We start from the raw sequence: 9,579 nt of genomic DNA, 5'->3' as shown, positions 1-9,579 counted from the left end.
GCCCTCGCCCCTCGATGCTCGCCGCCGAGCAGGCCCCCAGTGCTTCCCAAGCCCCTCGGAGGGGTGCGTGTATCTGCATGGGGGTCCCCCACCCCATCCCCGGCTGTCTCCAGCAGCCAGGTGTCCTTGTGCTTTGCCGTGGGGGGAAGGAGGGGTGGTTGTCAGCCTGCTGTTGCATTTTGCAATTGCTTCCTTGCCTCTCCTCAGGAGTCAGTGTGTGTGCCAGGGGAAATCTCTGCAAACACGGCTTCCTGCAAAAGGGGGAGGGTGTGGGAGAGCGTTCTGCATCCTCTGTTCTGAGTCCTTCCCGGAGATCCCCTCTTATTCCCTAGGTCCTGGAACGAGTTGGAGAAGCAAGGAAGAAGATAGGGAGGGAGCAGACCCTTCTCCTCTCTCTTGCTTCGCCTCGGATTAACTGTGGCCGGAGAAGAATCGCCGGCTGCTCGTCTCTGTGCTCTCCCTATCCAGGTGGGGGGGCGAGGGTGGGAGGGGGAAAAGAGGAAAGTCATCTCCCTGCGATTGTCGCTGAAGGACGCGAGTGCAGCGATCCGTTGTCCAGCCCGGGTTCGGGACGGCATCTGAAGGTGAGAAGGAAGGAGCTGTGCGAGCGCTACTTGGCAAAGCAGGGCTGCACCCCCTCCACAGCACCGGCACCCACCTTTAGGGATGCCGACAGCCGGCTTGGAGCTGGGTGCGGAGGAGACGAGTTCTGCTGCTGATCCGCCCTTTTGTCGCCAACAGGAGAGATGGGACAGCAAGCCCCAAAGTAACCTGTATGGGTCTAAAAGGAGGGAGGGGGCTAGGGCGGAATGCTGCCGGCAGTAGTGGGAGCCCGGGGATAGGGAGCAGCGGCGCCTCCTGGGGAGCCGCTGCCACGGCCCGTGGGCGACCTCGTCTGAAGGTCAGGAAGGACGCCGGGGCTGCACCTGGCACCGCGCGGAAAGGCACGCAGATCCAGCAGGCATGACAGGCAAGTCAATACCTCCCGGGGCACTGATCGGGGTCTGCAGCCTGCAGAGCTTACAGATCCCAGCTGCAGATGCGGGAGTGCATGTTTCTACACTCAGGACAGTGTTTACCACCTCGGTCTGCCTCTGTGTCCCATGCCTGTCAAGTGTTTCAAAGGCATTTGGATAATGTCCTTTGTACCATGTTTTAATTTTCGATCATCCTGAAGTGATCGGACAATTGGATTAGATTGTCTTTGTAGGTCCCTTCTACCGAACTGTTCTGTTCTATTCTGTAGGCTCCCAGAAAACCACTTTTGCAGCAGACACTAGTGTTACTCTAAGAAACTCACCTAGGTAAGCATCAGCTGCACTTTTACTAACAAGTTTCAAAAAGGAAAAAACAATACCAAGATGGGGTGGAAAACCCTCTTGTTTTGAGTCTTAACTCACCCCCAGAAATTGTGGTTCAAAGGTCATAATGCCGTATTTTTGTTGGTTTTTCATACATAACATAGGACTGTGCCAGCATAGATAACTGTGCTCAAGAAAGGAACCTAGGAGCCTGCTGGAGCTGTGTGCCCAGGCTTTTGTTCTATTAACACAGTATTTCCAGATCTGTATTGCCTCCCCAAGTGCCTATATGACTAAGCAGGGCTTATAGTTTGAGTCTGTCATAAAACATCTCACATTCCTTTTTCATCATATGATTGCTCTTAGAGAGAAGGACAGTGTCCCCATCCCACACTACTAAACCTCCATATGCACACCTTGCTCTCATATGCCGGAGTCTGGGAAGGAACAATTCAAATTACCTCAAACAGAAGGATGAGAAAAGTGTGGGCTAATAGTTAGAACACCCAATCACCTAAAATCAGCTTTCTTCTTCCTATTTTGGGAATCCTGGACCATGCTACATCAAGGAACTCCTGTAGCAGCCAAGGGTCAGCATAGCTGAGTAGGGTTGCTCAGAAATGTCACTGTTCTGCTCATAGGCTCCTCACAAGCTCTCTAGTATTGAATGTCCTCCCTTCTGTGCAGAGAATGGTGATGTCATCCACAGGGACTTCAGAAGCCAGACAAAAAAATAGAGACATCAAGAAGTCTCTGGGAGATCCTTGAGCTTCTTGTTGACCTGTTTAAAACGGCTGGTCTGTTTCCAGAACCAGCTGACTCTCCGAGGGTCATGCACTCGTGATTCTGTTTCCAAACTGCACCCACTTTTTCCAGATTATACAGCTGACACAGAAAATCATGACACATGAGACAGGGAAACAAAGCTCTGCGCACCAACTACCTCACTAGTCCCTTCCTCTTCAGGAGAGCAAGGTACATCATTGTCAAATCACAAACTCCACCAAGATAATCGTAGTCCCAGCTTCAGTCTCTCTTCCCTGCCTCAAGCACCAGCTTCCAAATAACTCCCACAGAGTACCTTCCAGATGAAAATCCAATCACCTGTGAGCCTGATTTGGGTACATCCTGTCCAGGTGATACCCTGGCTATTCAGTCAGGAAAGTTCCCACCAGTACACTCCTCACCACATGAGGATCAGGCACAGAGGCAAGAAAGGATGCAGTTGAAAGAGATGATGTAGTCTATAGATCTGGGTCTATTCATAGTCTCAGAAAGGCTTCTGGGGAAGGCTTTTACCTTGGAGGCAGAACCTTTACTCAATTTGCCGAGAAACCCAGCTGGAAAGATGGACTCATGGGGATCTGTTACGTGATTTACCTGCCATACATGATGTCTGCTACAAAAGAAATAACAGCTCCTGCAGCCATGGTAATGATACGAGCAATGCCACATGCATCTTCTTTCTGATGGCATACAACAATATACTAGGTTCATAATAATTTATGAGTATGAATCTGGCAGTAATGCAATTTTATAACACTTACTGGACAGCAACAAATCTCAGAAATAGCAGTGTTTTCTCAACAGAGTGAGGCATAGAGACTAGTATCTGTGCACGGGAACTATCCCAGCACCACGGACAGAGGAGAGCAGCCACACATGCCAAGGCTACATCTGACACCTCTAAAACTTCCCCAAATACCAAAGCCAGTTCTTAGTCTGGTTGGCACTGTATAGCTGAGATATGCTTGCTCCTGATTGTGGGAATAGGCTTGTTCTTCCTTACAGAACCAGAACAGTAGGAATCCACTTTGTGACCTTGCTTTGTGCAAATGAAGAGTACAGAAAACTGAGCAAAAATCTCCTCTGCGGAGTTTTGTACATGGAACTCAGATTCCTTCCTTGGCCACCAGCTGGGAAACTGTGTTTATTGATATCCATGTAAAAAGTGGAATAAGCCAATAATTGTGTTTGGTGACATTTTCCATAGAAAAATGTATATTTGGATCTCCAAAAAGAAGGAAAGGGCTGTTTTCAGGAAAAAAAAAAATTGAATTAGTTAGGATGTTTCATTTCAACATCTTAAAATGCAGTGTTTGATTATTCAGTTCCATATGGTGTTTGACTACTAAACTGAAACCAATGCTATGTGAAAATGATACTAATAAGAAAGCTCACAAACAAAATGTAAAGGTTATAGAAAATACTGAGGCAGCTGCCCAAAATGAACATAGTTTGTTTCTTTTTCCCTTTATTTTTTCCCCCACTATCTTATTATGAGCTCTCACTGTTGTAACTGCTGTGCTGCTCAGTGGACTGCAGGAGCAAGATGATTAGCTTTTTATCAATACAGCTGCTGATACAGAGGAGTTAGGTACTTGCTAAGGGTAATTTGTGTACATCAGTTGCAATCCCTTCAGTGGTTTATTTCACTGAACACAAATCTACTGTATGTTTCATTTTCTCTCCAACTGTCAATTCTGACTGTCAAAACATTTCAGAATTCGAGCATTTTTTACTTCTTCAAAAGTATTGCTTTGTTTCTTGTTGTTTCAATCAACTTACAGCAGACTTTAAATAAGCTCTTTATTTTCCAACCAAATAGAAGAAAAAACAACATAATATTCTTTTTAAGAAGTGTGTGTTTCCCTTGAACCAAAATTACAAAAGGACTTTTCAGCCATTTCGGATAGCTCTGAAGACCTGGTCCATTGAAATCTCTTGACAATGAACTTTCTAGTTAAGCATTTGCTTCAGCTATCACAAGACCAAATTTTATCTCCCTGCTCTTAGAAAAACTAAAACAAGCATGTATTGATTGTTCTGTCTCAATGACATGCAAACACAAGAATGCAAAGCATAAATATATTATATATATATATATAGATACTTTTTTTTAATGCACACAGATGCCCCAGCCTAGTTTATGAATAAGCCCCTTGGTAGGCTGCCATTTACAGCTTCTAGCCCCTAAGCTGACAACTTCTTGTTTGTACTCTACCTTTTCTACTCTCCTAGTCCTTGTAGCTCCATTCCTTTATTTGTTTCCTGTTGTCTGAACAAGTCTTGCCTTACCGGACTAATTGAGGGCTCTGATTCCTGTGGATAAGCATAATCAGGTAAATATCCCATAGCTCTTACCTCCAGGATTTACAGCTCTACATTACAAGGCTTCTTTGGCAGACAGAAGTTGATCATAAAGCCAAGAATCCATCTTTATCACTGCAGTGATTAAATAATGATGTCTCTATCCAAAGCATATAAAGTTTTTGTCATGAGGTTATTATTTCAAGTACTTTTGGCAGGAATTTTTCCACCAGTGAATAAGCCATCCAAACCAGAGCATTCTGTAATGTGTCAGGTTATACAGAAGTTTAGAGGCAGAGAAAGCAAAAAAAAAAATTTTGCTGTTTTGTATTTGATGCTGTTAAGACATTCTACTTTGATGTATCAAAAGTGCTGCACCTTTTCCATGACCAAATCACTTTGCCTTGACTCTTTGCTTCAAGCAATACATGTCTGTATTGTATGAAAAATAAACAAAATCATAGCAGAGTAACTCAGGCTTTTTTTCATTGTTTCAATTTACAGTGCAAGCAAGATTCAAAATGTCAAACACACTCTTCAACAGAATTTCTATTTTCCCAGGTAGTTCTGTGTCTCGCCTTCTTTTATTACTCTACGTCTTGGAAAAGAAAATGATCAGAGGGAAACAGCATACTTGGCTGAGATGATAGCTTGGTGTCAGATGCTACAGCCTGTAATTCTTTTCCTGTGTTGAAAGAGTAGTCCCAAGTTCTGACCTCGACTTGGAAGGAAGGCCCTCACCTCAAAATGTCAATCTCCGAGCCATAACAACAAATTTAATTGTTTAATATTTTCAACTTTTCATTAAGTGTTAGGTGAATGTGTGCTTATCTTTAGATACTTCAGATACTTGTAGAGCAATTACTCTTAGGTGTGATGCAGATGCTGGCAAATTAAGCTGTTAAAACATTATGCTCTTTACACTCAGATGTTTCTGAAGAGACCATGTGATATGACAGCTCAGGAATTCTCATACCTTCCTATTTCAGTTTTTTTTCACTTGCTCTCCATTGCCTCACTTTGATAACAAACCTAAACATGTGATGAAGTCATTTTCTAGGTAGAGTATATTAGCTGAATCAGATGAGTGGAATAGCAGTACTTGAAAGTAAATCTATGTAATCCACATAAAGTAGACATATGTGTCACCTTAGAATGTTTTTGTTGGGTTTTTTTTTTTACCTCAGTGGAACTGTAAAAAGTAACTTGTAATGTCACATAAATAAATTAAAGTATGCAGCCAGCTCATTCCCTGCCTTTACTGGCATGACATTTCTTCTATTGATCCATTCAGTGTCAGTGAATCAACAGCTCCACAGTGTTGTGGGAAGAAGGTTGCATGCAGGTAGCAGGGTTGGAGATTCTATCCCCTTGCATTGCACAAACCAAACACGAGGAATACAGTGCAGTGAGGAAACTCCTCCACCAGGGCATCCACAGCTTAATGCATCACATTGTTCTTTCATCAGCTTCTCTCCATGAGGATCCAAGGACATCCACTACCATCCCATTTCCTGCTTAATCCTTGTATTACCAGTTGATCATATATGTCATTGTCCCTATAATTTTCTTTTCCTTCTGGTATTTTTTTAAGACTGCCTCTCTTCAGCAACTGGCACAGCTTCTCACAATACTGTAGCTTTGCATTTCATCTCTCTGGCTCCAAGTACTCTCTTTTTGTGTGCAAATCAATGCAATGGAGATGAAATGTTACATCTTTTACTGATTCTTCTCCCGCTGACGTATTTTTTACACCACATCTATTAAGCCTGTAATATTATCCCACTGTCTTCAGGGGCTATGACAACTAGTCAGACCCCAAGGATTTAGTCCAACCCTGTAGTAACTCTTACAGCTAGAACCGATTTTAAACAATAGTTTATAATTTTCTTCTTTTAATTTTCACATCCTCCCAATGTCCAGTTCATGAAAGTGAATCCCTTAACAAAAAGGAGAAGAGTTAACTATGCTGTATAATGTCAGCAGAATACATCAGCTGTGACCACATTATATAGTCACAAAATGGGTGACTGACTACTGGCCAATAGAAATTAGAGTTTAGTAGCCTTAATAAAGTTCTTACAACTAAATATGATGAGTATTAGACAAGTGTGGCCAAAACACAGGCTTCAATTTAAGCTAAAGCACTAGAGAGTTAAACTTAATAGACTGAAATAGCTGGACTTGGACACTTCTATTAGTGCATGTGTGCTGAATCCAAATTAGTTCTTCTAAGCCTGAACATCTCATATGATGGGTTTCCCTGAAAAGAAATTATGTGATTGTAAACATGATCTGTCAATTTAACTCTTACACAGGGCCTTCCCGTATAATCAATCTTTGCTAAAAATTAGTAACAAAGTGAAGGAGAAAATTCACTGTGTTTATAGAATCCTTGGGAAATGCAGATCTAAAGAAGAAAATTTCCTGTGTTGAGAGTCCAAGCATTTCAGAATTCAATAACTTGAAAGCCCAATAATTAATATACCTGAATCTCTGTGAAGTACAAATATTGTTCCAAACATGCTCATCTGCCTTTAATTTCACATTGCTTCTGTCTAATTAGCTACATGCCATTTCTCACCTAACCTCCTTTTGTAATATTTAGTCTTCAAATGATAGCATTTATCAGCTGGATGATGTGCAAAAGCAAAGCAGGTCACTATTCTTGCACATAAAAATGAATGTCTCTGTCCAAGCTCCCTCTTGCTGCGTCAGTAATGTTGAGTAAGAGTGAGGTCATTTGCCCACTTTCTGAGACCATCGGGCACAGGGTGCCAGGGTTGGGGCAGCTGAGCTGGGGAGGCCTGGCTGATGTTGTGTCAGGCTTGGCCCATTGAGGACTGAGAAATGTGTGTTCAAAGACAACTTAAGCAACCACACAGAAAACTTTGTTTTCCTATTCCATTTGTGTTATTTCTCAGGTTTCCAAGCTGCCTGGGAATGGTGGCAAATTTCCTGCTGGGACTTCCTCTACAAATCATCATTTCTTTTACTCCCACTCAGTCTCTACCACAATTACACTTTGGACTAAACCCTTCACTTTGGAGAGTTCTCTGCTCCAATATCATAGTCGGATTGTGAAAAACACTCAAATAATGGGTTAGGACCCTGTAGTTAAGCACATATTTAAACAACCTGCCTGAAAAACAGATTTAAACCCCCAAAGGAATATGAGCAAATCAAAGATATTTAATGTGGAAATAGGATATATACAACCCACCTGAACATTTATTTGGTATTGTCTATCCATTCCATGACTTTTTAATCCACCAGCAAGTTTCAGCCTTAAGTAACACAGGAGTAAAAATCTCACATTATGAGTTTTGATTAATTTCATGGAAATTGTTGGCTTGTTAGAGGAGAATTAAATTTTATTAAGTCTTCATGAGAGACTAATTGTAGTAAGAATCCCTACTAGGAAATAAAGAATATACTCAGGAGAGTTTTCAAGGAATTGACATTATATTAAATTGGTGTATGTTTGGGTTTCTTTCCCCTTCAATTTGAAATGGTGAGAGACTCAAGAATTAATCTTCTCCACACTTTTTTTTTTCCACTTGGACTACCTCTGTCACAAAATTACTTTATAAACTAACTTGAGATGAATGTACACTTGTGGATATGAGATTTGCCTTCTGCTCCATGACATATGAGACTTCACTGTCACTAGAAAATTAAATAAAAATTAGAAATTGAGCTCTGGGAGGCACTAAAATCTGCTGCCTGTTATGTGCATGGATTTCAAATTGCCTTATTCATTTACTAAAAATTCCTTGGACACGTATTTCTTTCACTCCTTATAAAGGTATACCCATCTTAAGACAGTCTTACACCATGATGAGAAAAGGTAAGCAAAACAAGAAAGGCATCACCTTTCTGCAGGAGCGGAATTTGAACACTAGTGTCTGGAAATGAGTGTGGAGTGAACTCTTGCTCCCAATATGAACCAGCAGGTCCAATATTAGCAATATTGCACCATACCACAAATACAGATACGTGAAGTTCATCAGCAAGGTAAAGCTGAAGTATTGAGATCGTTACTAAAGGAGGGCATGAAAGGAGTTTGACCCATGAGAAGAACAGTAGTGTGTCCAGGTTTCTCTGGAAGTGCCCTTTCACTTTCAAATGAGATGCGTGATTTTTAATGTCCTAGAAATAGACAAGGTGTCAGTCCCACATGATCATCTTAGGAGTTTGTTTATGCAGAGGTGACACCAAAATACTGATCATGCGTGGATGGAATATTTTCCTGAACAGAGACATCAAGGAACAAGTGGGATGCCACTGCCCATGTAAGGCCAGAGAAGAGCCAGACACTGGATTTTGGCTTGGATCCCAGGGGAAATCTTACCTAGACTGAACCATGTTCATCCATTGGCTAGCAGAACTGATATGGCTAGATACCTCTCCTGTCAATCAGAAGTGTGTGGATACCCAAGGAAGAGCACTTGTCCCTAAAGAGCTGATCTCACTTCCAGGGACTGCAGAATAGGATGCTGAGAGAGTCAATATTTGTTAAGGTGAAGTGTGGCGAGGTGGCAGTGGGAATAATTTGCAGATCAGAACTACTTCCTTCTCAGATAGCTTCATCCTTAGAAAAGCTTAGACTTCTTCTAGTCAAAAGAATAAAAATAATTATTCTCTGTGCTACAAATATCTTATAAAGGGAGTCCTCTGACTCTCAGATCCTGGCAGTATCCTGTATTCTTGGAGGTAAATAAGGTTGAGGCTCTGAAAAAAAGTACTGACTTCAATGGTGAAGTGCTGATTTTGAGGTCATTCTAGAAAGATTTTTAACAGAAATAGAACAATTTGTTTGAAAGACGAACTATTAAAAAAGTGTACACTTGTGTATGCACCCAAGAAACTGCAGAGGAAGTTTTACATGAACAGACTGTATTGGTAGCCAAGGACATGAGAGATAACAATCAAACTGCTAAACACTGACAAACTGGTGGTTTTTGAATTGAACCCAGAAAATGAGTGCTCTTGTAAGGTCACAGCCCATGCATGACCTGTCACTGACACCTTTCTTAACAGGAAGATGGCAATGCACTTACAGCATATCCTTTGCTGATTCTTTTCCCCCTATGTCCACAAGAAAACAGACCACACTCTTAAAATCATCTAAAAATCAGGAAATGAGGACAATGGACTTATCTTCTTTAGTATTCACAGAGGTTCA

At 41.8% G+C, this 9,579-nt stretch overlaps 1 protein-coding gene and 1 long non-coding RNA gene across 2 annotated transcripts in view; one reads left to right on the top strand and one right to left on the bottom strand.

The window, feature by feature from the left end:
* Positions 1 to 758, bottom strand: part of CPLX1 (complexin 1) — a 107,741-nt gene extending 106,983 nt beyond the window's left edge. The window contains exon 1 of the mRNA XM_017735379.1: positions 659 to 758. The gene's annotated coding sequence lies outside the window, so the exon portion shown is untranslated. The remainder of the gene's footprint in view (positions 1 to 658) is intronic.
* Positions 7 to 5,639, top strand: LOC108446989. Its single transcript, XR_001862332.1, has 3 exons — positions 7 to 468; positions 1,247 to 1,304; positions 4,953 to 5,639. It is a non-coding gene; the product is annotated as an uncharacterized LOC108446989 (long non-coding RNA).
* The last annotated feature ends 3,940 nt before the right edge of the window (positions 5,640 to 9,579 follow it).

The sequence above is a fragment of the Corvus brachyrhynchos genome, unplaced genomic scaffold, assembly GCF_000691975.1.
Source record: "Corvus brachyrhynchos isolate BGI_N302 unplaced genomic scaffold, ASM69197v1 scaffold22, whole genome shotgun sequence".
In the NCBI taxonomy this organism is placed as follows: domain Eukaryota; kingdom Metazoa; phylum Chordata; class Aves; order Passeriformes; family Corvidae; genus Corvus; species Corvus brachyrhynchos.
The sequence above is the reverse complement of the archived record's forward strand: the minus strand, read 5'-3'. Positions and strand labels throughout refer to the sequence as shown.